Here is a 17,408-nt window from a genome sequence, read left to right as displayed (position 1 = left end):
AGCGGGGGGCTGATGCCACAGCCAGGGGCCCCCCAGCCTCAGCATCAGTCCTGACCGCTAGTAGCCCAGGTCAGGGATCCCTGAGGAGTTGGGGACCCCTCAATAAAGGGGTCCCCCTCTCCAGGGCACCCCTGACCTAGGCTGATAGCCCAGAGCTATCCCCGGCACCCCTGGGTGGTGGGCGGCGGGTTGATAGTGTATGTAGTGTGTAAAAAATAGAAATATCCACATTGTCTTTACAGTGGAACTGCCACGACCAGGGGTTCATTACCGGTAAGTCAGCTGTCTTTGCCTGTTAGGGCGCTCTGGCGTGGGCCATCCGGTGGTGGTGCTGGAGTATGGAGACTGGCACGGGGTGCATCTGGTAGTTCCTTGTTGGTAGGCATGGGTGTGTTGCACAGTGTTCCCAAGCTGTAGTTCTATGGGCTCCCTGCCACCTTGCATTGGGCCATGTGACCTAGGGAACCAATCCCCTAAAGGTCAGCTGTTCTGTCTGGCCAATCATGCTCTGCTGTTGGGGATTTAAGGGAGTTCACAGCTTCCTTTCTTTGCCAGTGCAACGTGTATCAGCCAAGTCTGGTCACACTTATCTGAGCTCCTCTATGCAGCTGACTTCAGTTTTGCCTAGCTCCCTGTCGGTTTCAGGTAGCCTCAGGAATCCCAGCACCTGCCAGCAACTCCTCCTCCTGCTACTGTTGTAATCCCACTCACCAGCCAGACTACCTTCTTACTGCATCGACCCCTGTCTACAGTTTGTTTCCCTCTGGACATACCTAAACATTATCGCTCCACTCCTGTTACCTTCATTTCAGATTTTAATACTTGCTGCTGGACTTATTATTTGACTCTGACCCATCTCCACTTTTGCCATGGACTTGTTTTTTCATGTCTACCATTCCATTCATTAAACAACCCAAGTTTTTCTACAGTTCTGCTTCTGTGTCCCCTCCTGTATCCATCCCAGGTCCACAAAAAAAACAACCCCTGACAGGAACTACAGGTCCCAGCAAGCCTCCCCCGCATGCTGGTACTTGGAGAACCACAAGTACCAGCATGCAGGGCATTAAGGGCCCTCTGGTACCTGTAGTTCACCTATAAAGAAATGTGTTAAAAAACACACACCGTGAAAGTAGTTTTATTATATACATACACATACTCACCTACATTACCAGGAGTGGTCCCCTTGTCCAGAGTAGGCATCCAAGGTCTTCAGAATACAAAAAAATGCAAATACCAACCCACGCAACAGATACCAACCAGGATGGTTAATATCTCCCGAATGAAATGCTCAGACGCGACTTCTGCCTTTATAGAGCCATATGTGAGCATTCATTGGCTGAGAGAGGTGAGCCCCCGCCTCTCTCAGCCAATGAATGGCTCCTCCATTGAAGTCAATGGTGGGAGCCACAGGTTACTAAAGTTTATTCTGCGGTTCCCACCATTGAAAGGGCTCCCCTGGCTGTGGCATCAGCCCCCCACTAGAAAGGGTCCGGTGCTGGCTTTAATTATAGGGGGACTCCCCCTATAATTAAAACCAGGACTGGCCCTGCAGCCTGGTGCTCGTACCTAATTTACGGTGGCACCCTACACGTTTTGTACCCGTAATTTTAGGTACCAGGACAGGCTAGCAAGTCCGGGGCTGGTTAGCCTTTTGGGGGGGACCCCACGTAATTTTTTTTTAAAAAAAATGTAACCCTAAAAAAAAAAAAAAAGAATAGTCTGCACATATTTCACTAATATGTGCAGGCTGCTTGTTCGGGAGACAAATTTGCCCGCTTTAATCGGGACTTCAAATCGGTCAGGTTCAACCAAATAGACCATCAATCAAGACAATCCTGTCAAAACCGGGACCTTTGTAAATTCCCGATTTTAAAAGTGTAAAAAATGGCCATTTTTGATTGATCCAAGCCGATTTGAAAAATGGGACAAATCGCAACCAGCACGAATGTTAATAAATCTACCCCTGTGACTCCCAATCGAGTTAGGATTTCTTGATTTAATTTATCATAGTCTTTAGCATCAGTCAGGCACAAGTCAAAATATGCTTTTTGCGGCTCTCCAGACAGGAAGGGTGCAACAAGACTTGCCCTTTGATCTTTAGGCCAATTCTCTCTCTCAGCTGTTCTTTCAAACGTAGTATGATAAGCTTCCACATCATCACCCTAGGTCATCTTTTGCAGAAAGTGACTGGCCCGTATGAAGCGAGTGTTAGTTGGAATGTCAGTGGAAACGTCTACAGATCGGGCTACTAGCTACTGTACCACCTCTCTTAAGGTGGTTTTCCTCTATGGCCACTTGTTGCCTCTGGGCTGTCTCAAAGGCCAATAGTTGCGTCCTGGTGGATTCTTGCTGAGTCCTGATGGCTTCCTACTGAATTTTGTTAGTTTCCTGCTGAGCTGCTGTAGCCTGTAGCAAGTCCTTAGCAGTGTCCTCCATGTTATCCTTGGGTGTAGGTTTAAAGCAGAATCTGGCTTCCCTAAGGTCTGCCGACACCACCACCATGGATTTCAAAGAATACAAGATGCTGTCCAAAACAACAGGTTGGTGCCTGCCATTTTAAATTTCAAACGTAAAACTTTTCTTATTGCTGCAATATTCCTTGTGTTTGCCCACATTCTCCACCACTTGTAACAGGATCGTGGTAGGAGGTCCCTCTCCTGAGCTAGATGGACACCTCTGAACACACAGCAACCAGGAAATGGCATACCAGTCCAGGGTTTTCGTGCAAGCTAACTGCAGCTAGTTTTTATTGTGCAGTATAAAAATAGAAAACAAAAATAAATCCTAGCCCATCTGGGCACTAACTAAACAATAAATTCCCTCTCTCAAAGTGGTAGGACCTAATGTCCTCACCACAAACATAGGTATATGCACAGTACTTACAAGTAGTGCATCACAATGTCTCTGAACAAGCCTGCCTGACTGTCTGCTCTCCCCAGGTATGAGACCCTGAGCCAAACCCTGACACAGCTTATATCAGTCTCTCACAGGTGCAATCACTTAATTAGCCTGCTCTCAGGCTGAAGGCCAGAAAACCCAAACTGGGCTTTGTGGATGGAGCCAGGGCCGCCATCAGGGGGGGACTGCCGGGAATGGAGTCCCGGGCCTGGACACTCGAGGGGCCCATCTGTCAGCTCCTACCCCCTGCTGCCGCACAAGCCTAGGTTAGCCCTCTAAGCTCTGCCACCTAACACAGCCCGCGGCCAGACACTCCGGGGGCCCGCCTGCTCCTAACCCCTGCCGCTACATAAGCCTAGGGAGGGATGTATGCCTTCCTGATCCATCCTCCTTACGGAGCAGCAGCTGGATACTCAGGGAGCCCTGCCTGCTCCTAGTACAGCCACCTGCCCATGCCACACATCCGCCTCCGACTCGCCATAACTGCCGCTGCACCGCCAAGCAAGACCATAGAGAGCTCGGCGGTGTGGCACAGTTCCTCCTACCTGCAGGACTGCTGGGGGCACGATGCTGACCTCATGATGTAACGTTGCGCTCCCTGACGAAGAGAGGAGCTGTCGACTGCATGGGAGTCCCAGACCAGAAAACGGTAAGGGGGACACAGGATGGAAAGACAAGGGGGTGGAAAGGGTGCAGGTGGCTGGAAAAACAAGGGAGCAGGTGGCTTGAAAGATGGAGGCAGGTGGCTGGATATACAAGGGGGCAGTTGGCTTGAAAGACAGGGGCAGGAGGCTGGAAAAACAATGGCAGGTGGCTGGATATACAAGGGAGCAGGTGGCTTGAAAGATGGGGGCAGGAGGCTGGAAAAACAAGTGGGCAGGTGGCTTGAAAGACGGGGCAGGAAGCTGGAAAAACAAGGGCAGGAGGCTGGAAAGACAAGGGGGCAGGACGCCTAGAAAGACAAGGGAGGACTCTGGAAAGACAAGGGGCAGAAGGCTGGAAAGACAAGGGGGCTGAAAGGGGGCAGGAGGCTGGAAAGAACAATGGAATTTCCTACATGAATAGTGACTACTGACTGAAGACACGGTCTACTCAGTGAGGATCAATTTCTTCAGAGGTTCCCCATTGCAGAGAAACCACCATATAGGTAAGGTCAGGTGTATTTTTATTTCATATTCACATGCTGTGCCTGTGTCAAATATATAAGAATTGCACATAGTACAGTGTTGGCTAACCTTGACACTCCAGCTGTTGGGGAACTATATATCCCAGCATGCCCTGCCACAGTTTTAGCATGCCCTAATAGCAAAACTGTAGCAGTGCATGCTGGGTTATGTAGTTCCATAACAGCTGGAGTGTCAAGGTTAGCCAACACTGACATAGTACATGTGTTGGGATTTTGGAATTGCTGAGAGAGAGTCCAATGAGCTGCAAAACAAAAGATGTGGAATAGCAATTCCACATATGCATCTTTTGTGTTGCAGATCATTGCTCTGCTTTCTCTCTGCAATTCCAAAACCCCAGCACATGTACCTCGTGCAATTGTATTTGGCACAGGTACTATGCAAACAGTCCAGTCACAGTGATCCCCTACTCAACCTGTCCAGTGCCCCCCTATCCATCCCAGTGTCCCCTACCATCTCACTGACTGCCCCATCCAATTGTCTACCCCCTTCCCTGCCCAACCAGACCACTGCCTCTATCTAACTGCCCCTCAGCAAGAACCCTCCCAGCCTGTCCAGTCACAGTGTACCCCTTCTCCAGCCTAGTATTCCCCTCTTCCACCAACATCTCACCACCCTCTTTGCATCCAGTCCAGTGCCCCCTATATATCACCCACTGCCTTTCACCCTCTACCTGGCATCACCCACTGCCTCTCCCTGTCATCCACTGCCTGTCACCCTCTCCTCGGCAACACTACCTCTCCGTGACACTCTATCCCTGGCAATTAATGTAAACAAAAAAGAGTTCCACTCCTGCGCTGTCAATGTTCCTAGTTCTTTGTTTCACCTTATTCAAATGAAGTCAGGATTTCCTCTCAAACAAGAAGACAAAATATCCTGTGTCCCATTCAATATACACCCCAACCAATCCCAACGAAAACATCCTTTATGAACAAGAGAGTGCAGCAGGAATATGATTAAAAGTTAAATAATGGTCTTTATAAAAATTCATATCAATAAACGTATTCAATATATTTAAGAAAAGGGGCCACATGAGAATGGGAATCTATAATAAGAACATATAATAAATGAGTGAAGAGAGATTAAAATAATCTATTAAATTAAAAAAATATAAAAAAATATTGATGCTACCTATAGATAAAAACAATTCATAAAAACCACTAAATTTCGAAATCTAAATTCAATCCTGTGGGATGCAGTGTTTTTAGTTTGTGTATCCACAGCATCTCTGCCCTAGCTAGCATAGCTTCTTCATTACGATCTTTCCAATTTCCTTTAATATTTTCTATTGCCGTAAAGTTTTTTATATGTTTAGTAGAGCAGTTATGTTTTTTCTTAAAGTGGTCTGACAAAGAGTGTGTAGTTAGTCCTTTACGGATATTCCTTAAATGTTCACTTAATCGTGTTTTTAAAGATCTACTAGTGCGGCCAATATAAATGAGATCACAACTACATTGAACCAAATATACCACATTACTTGTGTGGCACGTGGTAAAGTGTTGAATGTGGTACTCTTTATTTCCCACAATAAAATCTGTATATTTACTTTTCTCTATTTTAACTTCCTTACAGGCCTGACACATTCCACACCTGTGGAAACCTTTAGTCCTCACTGGGTGGAGATTCTTTACACTTAATGCACTTTTTGTCAGTTTGTCCTTTAAATTAGGAGCTCTCCTATATATAAACTTTGGTTTATCTGGAATAATGTCTTTCAATAATTGATCTTTTTTAAGAAGGTGCCAATGTCTCTTTACGATAGCCTCCATTTTTTTATGTTGTCTAGAATAACCTGTAATAAAGGCAAATTCAAATCGACTTCTTTCCTCTTCATCTCTTAGTTTTCTCCTTCCTTCATCCAATAGTGGTTTTCTGTTCAACTTCATAATTTTTTCTTTTGTTTCCATTAATTTCTTGATATTATATCCTTTACTACCCATTCTATTGGCCATTATTCTCATTTGATCTTCACATATCCATCCCAGTGTCCCCTACCATCTCACTGACTGCCCCATCCAATTGTCTACCCCCTTCCCTGCCCAACCAGCCCACTGCCTCCATCTAACTGCCCCTCAGCAAGAACCCCCCCAGCCTGTCCAGTCACAGTGTCCCGCCATCATTCAGCCCGGTGTACCCCTTCTCCAGCCTAGTATTCCCCTCTTCCACCAACATCTCACCGCCCTCTTTGCATCCAGTCCAGTGCCCCCCTATATATCACCCAGTGCCTTTCACCCTCTACCTGGCATCACCCACTGCCTCTCCCTGTCATCCACTGCCTGTCACCCTCTCCTCGGCAACACTCACTACCTCTCCGTGACACTCTATCCCTGGCAAATAATGTAAACAAAAAAGAGTTCCACTCCTGCGCTGTCAATGTTCCTAGTTCTTTGTTTCACCTTATTCAAATGAAGTCAGGATTTCCTCTCAAACAAGAAGACAAAATATCATAGCACAATATTGTATGATACACAGAAAGATACATTTAATAGATAATTAAGCTCACATTTGATTAAAAAACATAATGCATATTGCATGACACAAAGGAATGCATGCACAGTATGGGGTTGCAAAAGGACATAGATACCAGCAAATCTCTAGGTATTAACAGCAACGGATAAGGGAGGGTCCCGGACACCCACCCGCTTCTTGCTCTCCACTGGTTCACAGTCCAAACGAATGCCAGATCTCACCCGCTCAATGCATTTCAGACCCTATTGTCCTTCATCAGATTACTCTATCCTTGGCGTCACCCACTGCCTCTCCCTTTCACTCTCTCCCTTGCGTCACCCTCTGCCTCCCGCTGCGTCACTATCTCCCAATCACCCTCTCATGTCACCCTCTGCCCTCTACAATACATCACCCTGTCACCTTCTGCTTCTCTCTATCACCCACTGCCTCTTCCAGTCACCCTCTCTCCGTCACCCACTGCCTCTTCCCATCACCCTCTCCCTGTGTCCCACTGCCTCTCCCTGTCATCCATGATTCAGACCCGGACGCAAGTGGCCGTTCGTTCGGCGTACGAGCGAAAAAATTTAAATTCAAGCCATACTTGCCAACTCTCCCTCATTGTCAGGGAGTCTCCCTGAAATAGCAGCAATCTCCCTGTCTCCATGAAGAGTCTACCAAGCTCCCTCATTTCACCTTACCCCCATTATGACACTGTTTTATAAAAGAAAAAAACAGATATATACATTCAAATGGGATCATTAGTGTAATTTCCCTGCATTGGTTATAGGGCACAATGATCCCTATGGCTACATGCATTTTCTGAGAAGTATCAGTGTGATTTCATCAACAAGTAGATCTTACTAACTGCTTTGGGACTCATTTACATTTGGATGGAAGTCAGTATTATGACACGCCTTTCAGATGTAGCAGGACACGCCCACTTTACCTCCGCCTTCATAGGTGTTGCTTTCACACTCTCCCTGAAATGCTTTTTCAAAAGTAGGCAAGTATGATTCAAGCGTTCGCTCGTATGTTCGCTCGCAGCTAATCTTCCGCCCCATAGTCTCCCAACCCCTCCTCTAGCTAGCGAACGTTCAAAATAGCGACCGTCTGTCTCCTCTTTGGTTGCAGGGAACGCTCGCACAAGTCAAATCCGGAAGTGGGCCTGTCATTTTTCGATTGCCTGCTATTTCATTCTGCCAACATACTTGAAACGATTAATAGCAATCAGTATATTCAAGAGCTTAATTGGTATTCACATCTTTGCAATCCGTTTTTCTTTACAATGTCAATAAACTTTATTATTGTTCGTGTGTGTCATTCCTTCAGCAGAATACGTACGTTTGTACCAAGGGGATGGTTTTTCAAATTGTAAAGTTTGTTTGAATGCTGCTATTGTTTTGCGTTAGTTTATATGCAGATTTTTCATCTTTATTAATATTATTTAAATTAGCTTACGCATGTCACTGCATCAGTCCTATCATAACTCACATTATATTTGTGAGGGTGCAAGTCACATGACTCATACAATAACCAATACAATGCTTTCTGTTAATTTTCAAAGTACATTAGCCAATCAAATTTTTTCTGGGACCTTTATTAAAACTGTTTTGTATTGAAAAAAATCATTGCCATCATGAGAGCCGCAGCATTTTGTCGTCGCGAACTCCTGGTCCTCACAGATGTGATGGACCGGAGAATAACCGAGCATCCGGCCCCCATCACTAACCGCCGCAAGCGGCAAGCCTATGCGGAGGTGCGGCGCCAGCTGCGTACCTTGGGCTACCGCCGCAATATCGGCCAGCTCGAAAGGCGATGGTCAGATCTCCACCACAGATCCCCACGCCTTTTGGCAAATTTGCGGCTGCAAATTCAGGAAAGTAAGTGTATTTTTTTAACATTTTAAATGTAAGCATACCTGCGTGTGCATGTTTTCCGTATAGCCCTGTTTCTTTATTTTGGCCATACCTGCGTGTGCATGTTTTCCGTATAGCCTTTTAAAAAAAAAAAAAAAATTTGGTGTGTTTTTTTTTTTGCAAAAAATATTAAATATGTACTAATATAAATTTGTCTCATTTAGGGGCTGAGCGCAGACTTCAACGTCAACAAAATCGACGACGTCGGGCTCGTCCCCTATCCCCCACTCCCTCCCAAACATCCTCTCCCCAACCTTCCGCAAATTCCCCCTCCACCCCAGACCTGGCAGGCAGTGATGCCCCTCCCTCTCATCCGATTCCCATCCCTCCAAATTCAAACTCCCTTCCACCCCTCCTATCTTTTCATCACCCTCCCCTCCACCCCCCCCTATCTTTTCCTCACCCTCAACCTCCAGCCAAATTACCCCTCCTCCATCCGACCAGCACTGGCCCACCTCTGAGGAGGACGATATCGGGGCTCCTGGCCCAGTCAGCATAATGACCGGTATGTTTCCCTTTTAAACTATGGTTGCTTTTGAAATGTTTGCTTTTTTGTTGATGTTGTCCTTTTGCCTGTGCTGTTCAAAATTGGCAAGTTTTTCTAATGTTTTGGATATATATCTTTGTGCAACAATGTCTAGGATGTTTTCCCCTTACACATATGACACATGTCCAAACACTCACACTTGTGTTTTTCTTGTTTACGGTACCAACAAATGTAGTATTTTTGCGTAGTTGTCCCTATTGGTATTTTTTTTTTCTTTTGTTTTTGTATAGTCTGCTTTTTAAGTTGTTTGGCAACATATAAATTAAGGTGTCATTTTAGTAATCCACACATTTTTTTAACCCACTGAGGACCAGAGGCGGATGCAAGAAATGTTGGATGGCTTGCAGAGGTTGAGGGGCCATGTCATAGGCATGCTCGTGGTCCTGGATCATATGTCCGCACTCCTGCGCCACTAATTTTTTTGAGTTTCCACCCAGAAAATGTTGATAAAAATAAAATTTATTTTGATTTCTTAAAGTCTCATTCCTTGTCTGGAAATATTAGATTGTTGAACCTTACATAAGTCGACTATTGTAGCATGAGTTTTTAAGTAATGTAAATTAGATTGTAGAAAGCTCAAGTAAGTATGTAAGCTGGCACATTAAACACCTAACAATACCAATAGGTTTGTAGAATTAACTGCAAATGTTTTTTTAATGTTTTTGTGGGTAATGTAAAAATTAAATAAAACCTGCTTAGGGCTAGATTAGAAAATATACTGATTCACCATAATACCTTTGGTGTTTGTTTTTTGCCACAAAGCAGGGTAAAATAATGTACAATTTAACACATTACAGGATTAGCCATTAAGCAAGTTTGCCTTTTTTGGACCAGGTTACACTTGCTTTAATTTAAGAAGGAAATGTTTGTTTAATGGTAAACATAATTTTAATGCACACAAATAATAAACACAAAGTGAATTGGCACAATCATTTCACACAGTGAAAACACACACAAAAATCCAACCAACACCAAAAAATATGAGATATGGTAAGAACTTACCCTTGTTATCTCTATTTCTACGAAGTCCATAGGGTTCCACAGGATACCTTGGGGTATAGGTGTGACGTCAGTCGCAGGGCACCAAAGAGTTAAGCTTTCAGCCTCCCAGGATGCACTAGGTCCCCCTCCTATACCCCGCCCCCGGGCCAAGGCACCTCAGTTAGTTACCAAGCCATAGGCCGGAGGAGGAGAAGGAAGAGAGAGAACAAAGATCTGGACACATACAAGAATCACATTCTCACCAGAGGGAGACGGAAAACCGGTGACCAGAGCAAAGCCCATCTGCAGCACAGGTGCGACAGGGCGGGAGTCCTGTGGAACCCTATGGACTTCGTAGAAATAGAGATAACAAGGGTAAGTTCTTACCATATCTCATATTTTCTACTTCAGGGTCCATAGGGTATCCACAGGATACCTTGGGGATGTCCCAAAGCAGTATCCTTTAAGGGTGGGGACGCTCCTGTGCAGAAAGGAGAATCCGCCGCCCGAAGGAAGCATCCTGAGAGGCGAAGGTGTCAAACCTGTAATACCTCACGAAGGTATGGACAGAAGACCACGTAGCAGCCTTGCAGATCTGAACTGCCGAGGCACCACGTCGAGCTGCCCACGAAGGACCCACAGACCTAGTGGAATGAGCCTTCAGAGAAGGAGGGACCGGTAGGCCTTCATGAAGATAAGCTTCAGAAATAGCCATACGGATCCAGGCTGCCAAAGTTTGCTTTGAAGCAGGCCAACCCTTTTTACGGAAGCCAAAGAGGACAAACAAAGCGTCCGACTTCCTAAACGAAGAAGTGCGGTCAACATAAGTCCTTAAGGCCCGCACAACATCCAAAGAGGCCTCACCCACGGAAAGACCCGGTGAGTTAAAGGCCGGAACAACTATTTCCTCGTTAATATGAAACTGGGAAACAACTTTGGGAAGAAGCTCGGGCCGAGTGCGGAGCACTGCCCTGTTCCCATAAAAAACCAAGAAAGGGGTTCTACAAGAAAGAGCCCCTAACTCAGAAACACGTCTGGCCGAAGCAATGGCCAGAAGGAAAACAGTCTTAGCTGTTAGCCATTTAAGATCCACTGAGCCCAGTGGTTCAAACGGCGGTCCTTGGAGAGCCCTCAGGACCACAGCCAAATCCCAAGGCGCCACAGGTGGAACAAAGGGCGGCTGAATGCGGAGAACACCCTGCATAAAGATGCGCACATCCGGGATTGTAGCAATCCTACGGTGAAACCAGACAGATAGGGCCGAAACCTGTACCTTCAAAGAAGCAAGGCGAAGCCCATGATCTAGTCCCGCTTGCAGGAAGGCGAGAATCCGAGACAGACGAAACTCCCATGGTGCATAACCTCTCGGTCGACACCACTGGAAGAACGTATGCCACACGCGATGGTATATCCTCGCGGAAGACGGTTTCCGAGCTCGTAACATGGTACGCACCACAGAGCTGGAAAACCCCCGGGACCTCAGCATGGCCGTCTCAACAGCCACGCCGTCAAAGACAGCCGAGTCAGGTCCGGGTGAAGGCAAGGACCCTGAGACAGAAGGTCCGGTCGTAGCGGCAACCGCAGAGGAATGTCCACGGACAGACCCTGAAGGTCTGAGAACCAGTGCCGTCTGGGCCACGCGGGAGCTATCAACAGGAGCGTCCCTCCTTCCTGTTTGAATTTCCGGATTACCCGTGGAAGAAGGGAGACCGGAGGGAACAGGTATGCGAACCGGAACGTCCACCGGACGGACAGAGCATCCACCAGAGACGCCCCTTCGTCTCTTGTGCGAGACCCGTACACCGGCAACTTGTTGTTGTGCCGGGACGCCATGAGGTCGGTTTCTGGAAGACCCCACCTGTCCACCAGTAGTTGAAAAACGTCCGGGTGCAGGGACCATTCCCCCGGATGAACGTCCTGGCGACTTAGAAAGTCCGCCTCCCAATTGAGCACTCCCGGGATGAAGACCGCTGATATGGCCGGAAGATTGCGCTCCGCCCAAACCAGGATCCGAGAGACCTCTACGAGAGCCGCCCGACTGCGAGTTCCTCCTTGCCTGTTTATGTAGGCCACGGTGGTAGCGTTGTCCGACTGGACCTGCACCGGGCGACCCTGGAGAAACCGCTGTGCCTGCTGGAGAGCATTGAAGACCGCACGGAGTTCCAAGATATTTATTGGAAGCTCCGCTTCTGTCGGCGTCCACCTGCCCTGGAACAAGTGTGGACCCGAAACTGCTCCCCAGCCCCGAAGACTGGCGTCCGTTGTCAACAGGACCAATTTGGAACCCAGAACGGACGTCCCTTGTTGAGGTGGGTCGTCTGTAACCACCACGTAAGGGACAGGCGAACCTCCTGGGTGAGCACAATCGTCTGGGACTTCAGAGACTGAGTCAGCCCGTTCCACTTGGACAGGATCAGGTGCTGCAGAGGTCTGGAGTGAAACTGGGCGTATTCCACCATGTCGAACACCGACACCATGGAGCCCAGTAACCTCATCGCCGAGTGTAAGGACACCCGGCGGCTGTGCAGACAACTGCGCACCCTTGACTGTAAAGCAGAGATCTTGTCCTCCGTCACGAAGATCCTTTGCTGTCCCGAGTCCAATAAGGCTCCAAGATGCAGAATCCTCCGAGACGGGATTAGAGTGGACTTCTGCCAGTTGATTAGCCAGCCGTGCCGTTGCAGCAGTGCAATGGTCAGGTCCAAGTGGTGTAACAGGAGCTCTGGAGATCCTGCCACCAATAACAGGTCGTCCAAATACGGCAACATGCGGACTCCCTGCAGCCGCAGAGAAGCCGCCATAACCGCCATCACCTTGGTGAAAACACGTGGTGCTGTTGCCAGGCCAAAAGGTAACGCCCGAAACTGGAAGTGGTCGCTGTGGATTGCAAACCTGAGGAACTGTTGATGGCGCAAAAGAATAGGGACATGCAGGTAAGCGTCCTGTATGTCCAATGACACCATGTAGTCCCCAGGTTCCAGCGCCAGAATGATGGACCGTAGGTTCTCCATCCGAAACTTCGGGACCCGCAAAGACTTGTTGAGTGCTTTGAGGTTGAGAATCGGACGATATTACCCATTGGGTTTCTGTACCAAAAATAGATTTGAATAGAAACCCTGGCCCCTCTGGGAGAATGGAACCGCCACTATAGCTCCAGCCTGGAGCATAGTGTGCAATACCTTCCGCAGCTCCGTAGCCTTGTTCCGGTCTGATGGGAGACCCATGGTGAAGAAGCGAGCCGGGGGTCTGTGCCGGAAGGAGAGGGCGTATCCGTGGGAAACCACCTCCAGAACCCAAGTGTCTGTCGTAGTGGTCGACCAACACTGGGCGAACTGTAGCAGGCGGCCTCCCACCCTGGGATCCCCCAAAGGGAGGCCCGGACCGTCAGGCCGCAGGCTTGTCATCTGGCTTGGGGGCCGGACGTCTGGTACTCCATGCCTGCTTCCGGGGCTTGACCGATTTCTTAGGGCCAGCCTGTCGAGGAAACGACTGTGGTTTGGGCCTGCCCTGGGCCCTAGATGACCGAAAGGACGATGGTCCAGAACCAGAAGGAGCAGCGGCCGACGGGAGACAGGCAGATTTGGCTGCCGCCAGCGTGGCCACAATCTTATCCAGATCCGGACCGAAGAGAACTTCTCCGGTAAACGGCAACGCTTCCAGACCTTTCTTGGAATCTGCGTCCGCCTTCCAGGATCGCAGCCACAAGGTGCGACGAGCAGCTACCGCTGCTGAAGAAATTCTAGACACCAGAGTACTAATGTCTAGAGCCGCCTCGTTGATGTAGGTGGCCGAATCACGGAGATTGCCAATCAACTCCGCCTGATCGGCCGGACAGTCGGATTCAAAAGAAGCCTCTAATGAATCCGCCCAGCGCTCCATCGCTCTGGCAACCCAGCAAATGGCCATAGCCGGCCGTGCTGCCCCCCCTGCAAGGGAATAAGCGGACTTCAGGCAGATTTCTACCTTGCGGTCCGTAGCATCCTTAAGGGAGGACATGGATGGCATCGGCAATGTGGCACTACGGACAAGACGGGTCACGTGAGAATCCACCTGTGGAGGGGATTCCCACTTCGCAAAATAATTATCCGCGAACGGATAAGCCACCGCCAGGCGTCTCTGCGGCTGGTATCTTTTGCCAGGTTGTTTCCACGCCTCCTCTAAATGGTCCACCAACTGACCCGAAAGAGGAAAGACTGTGGCATCGCCCTTCACATCTTTGAAAAAGGCATACTTAGATTTAGCCGCTGGGGGAACTTCGTCCTCAATCACCAAGGCTGTGCGGACCGCCCGAATAAGTCCAGGAATATATACTTTGGACTTAGCATCAGCGTCCTTAGTATGGAGAGGTTCCTGATCGTAAGGATCTAGAATCTCCCCATCATCAGACGTCCCTTCGTCATCCTCATAAGGAGCGGACAGAGACGCCACCGGCCTTTTATGAGACCGCATCACAGACTCCCCTTGCAACACATCCGACAAGTGCTGTACAGAACTCGTCAGGGAGTTAACCCACGCTGGCTCCTGAGAACCCGGGAGCGGGGAAATAGGGAGACTGTGGGGTACCACCAATTGTCGTGGGAACCCCTGCATGGGTGACGACACCACAGACTGCTGGGACAAACCCATCGGAGTAAACGCGGGCTGCGGAGCTAACTGGCCCACTAAAGCTGTTAACGCCTGAGCGAAACAAGCCCAGGGCGGCTCCTGTACCGGTGCTGTAACTGTAATAGGCCGCGCCATGGACAAACACTGCCGGCAAAAGCCCTCCGCGCTACCCTCCCCCTCCGCTAACGGTACTTTGCACGTGGTACACTGTAGCCGGAGGGGAAAATCACTTTCAGACATGATGGCACCACGTATGTGACCTCTCTCACCAATTAAGTATTAAATAGGCGAGAGACCACCCTGCAGCACCGCACCGCAAGGGCTTTAGCAGAAAGAACAGGGACAGTAATAAAGCTGACAGTTTAGAGAAGAAAAGATTACAGGCAGCAGCGCTAGCACAGTCACATACAATGCAGAAAAATAACAATTCCTGCACTAACAGCGCTGATCACTCAACTACACAGACACAGGGCCTGGTAGGACACAGCGCTGCATACACAGACCTGACCACAGCGGAGGAGAGGTATGCGGGGGGACCCAGACCACGATGCTTCGTCCAGCGCTTCCAGCAGCGTTCACCATGCGTTCTGGAGAAGATGGCCGCCGAGGAGCAGAGAGGAGGCTGGCCTGGGGGAGGAGCGCTGCCACAGGACCAGTCGGCAGCATGCAGAGAGGGCTGTGTGCAGCGGGGGAGGCGCCGGCTGTGAGACAGGGAAGGCGCGCTCCCCTGGCATGCATTTAACCCCTGGGACGCCGCAGCGGTACCGCTCTGCTGCGGTCCGCTGTCCCAGGGGGTAGTGGAAGCGCAGGTTGGTCGCCTGGCTCCACGCTGCAGCCAGTCCCCAGGGAGCCCCCTGCCTGGGGACTTAGGACCATGTGATCAGCGGGGACCCACCGCGGGACCCCGCTGCTTACCTCTGTCCCCCTTGAATCCGGCCATGGTCCGGAGCATCTGGGGTCACCGCTAGCTGTGACCCCAGACGCCCACCAGCATCCCCGGATCAGTACCGGCGTTCTGGTACCGGCGGGGTGTAGGGAAGACAGCATGGACGTCATGACTGACTGTTCATGCTGTTCATCCAGTTGTGCAGCCACAGCTGCATGAAGAATAAGCTTCAGGGGCTCTTCTAGCCCCCACTCCAACAGGTGCACCCGACTCCGGCCGGGCACCAAACTAAACTGAGGTGCCTTGGCCCGGGGGCGGGGTATAGGAGGGGGACCTAGTGCATCCTGGGAGGCTGAAAGCTTAACTCTTTGGTGCCCTGCGACTGACGTCACACCTATACCCCAAGGTATCCTGTGGATACCCTATGGACCCTGAAGTAGAAAGAACAAAATAACAACAACAATCAAGAACTGTTTGAAGAAGTAGCATGCCAACATGAATACACAAATGAGGCGAAGAAATCATTGTTCCCGAAGTTATATCCAATGTGTCCACACGAAGTAAATTTTTGGGATCAGGTAGTAGGCATCGTTTTTTAGGTTAATTTTATGGAATAAAAGACAAAAAACAAGAAAACTCAAATTAAAATTGCCCATTAAAATCTTACATGTCTACATTGTGTCAATTAACTGATTTTTTGAAAATAATTACCTAAAAAATCGGGCCACAATGTCATCGCGTATGGCCCCCCCACATACTGACCTCCGACCAACCTCGGGGGGGCCATCATCAGGCAAGGCATCCTCTGGCTGCATTGGGACACCACTCCTTATGGCGATGTTGTGAAATAGCCCACACAGGACCACAATTTTCGAAACCATAGCCGGCAAATACATGAACTCGCCACCAGAGCGGTGGAGGCATCTGAATCGGCCTTTTAAAAGGCCGATACAGCGCTCCACCACCTGCCTGGTGGCTGTAAGTGCGGAATTATACTCACTTTGTGGCCCTGGTGTGGGAGCCAAATAAGGAGTGAGCAGCCAGGGCGTGCAAGGGTAACCACTGTCTCCTGTGAAAAAACAAAAACAAACATCAGGACCATTGTGTAACAAGCTTTGCATTGGTTGCAACAGAATGTGTCAACTTACCCAGAAGCCATGCATCACCAGCTTGTAGGTTGTCTAATTTGTGCCAAATCCCTGATTGCCGGATGACGAAGGAATCATGTGCACTGCCGGGGAATTTGGCATTCAGGGACAGGATCTGGAGGGAGGCATCACATACTACCATTACATTCAGTGAATGAAAGTGCTTGCAGTTCCTAAAAATAGCCTCCAGCCTTGCTGGAGGCTGAAGTGGTATGTGAGTGCTATCCACAACCTCTATGATGTGTGGGAAGCCAGCTATTTAGTAAAAATTGGCCTTCGCCACATTAAGGTTACCCATATCCAATGGCATTTTAATAAAATGATGGAGGTGTTTGAAAAGGGCCTCCATCACTGCCCTCAGGATCCTTGAAAAGGAGGATTGGGATATTCCTGCAACTATTCCCACAGTGTTTTGAAAGGATCCTGAGGCACTGAAATGTAACACCGCCATAAATTGCGTAAGTGGTGGTATTGCTGTAGGACTTTCAATTTGCCGTTCAAGATCACTCTCTATTAATGAGAGAGTGTCTATGATGATTTGTGGCGGCAGATGGTATCGCCTTAATACCTCATCATCTGGCATTCCAAAAAGGGTGACACGTATTCTATATATCTGGGGCCTTGCACGCCTACGAGGCCTACGCCTGGGACGAAGTTGAGGTTGGTCGGGTTCAGGAACCATGGCCAAGATAATACGACCAACATCAACCTGAAATGGTAAGCCAGGTAGTTATTGTTTTAGACAAATGTGTTAAGAAAAATATACTTATCTTTTCTCAGAAATCCAAAGATGCT

This window comes from Taudactylus pleione, unplaced genomic scaffold, assembly GCF_031769625.1.
Source record: "Taudactylus pleione unplaced genomic scaffold, aTauple2 ptg000053l, whole genome shotgun sequence".
Classification (NCBI taxonomy): Eukaryota; Metazoa; Chordata; class Amphibia; order Anura; family Myobatrachidae; genus Taudactylus; species Taudactylus pleione.
The sequence above is the reverse complement of the archived record's forward strand: the minus strand, read 5'-3'. Positions refer to the sequence as shown.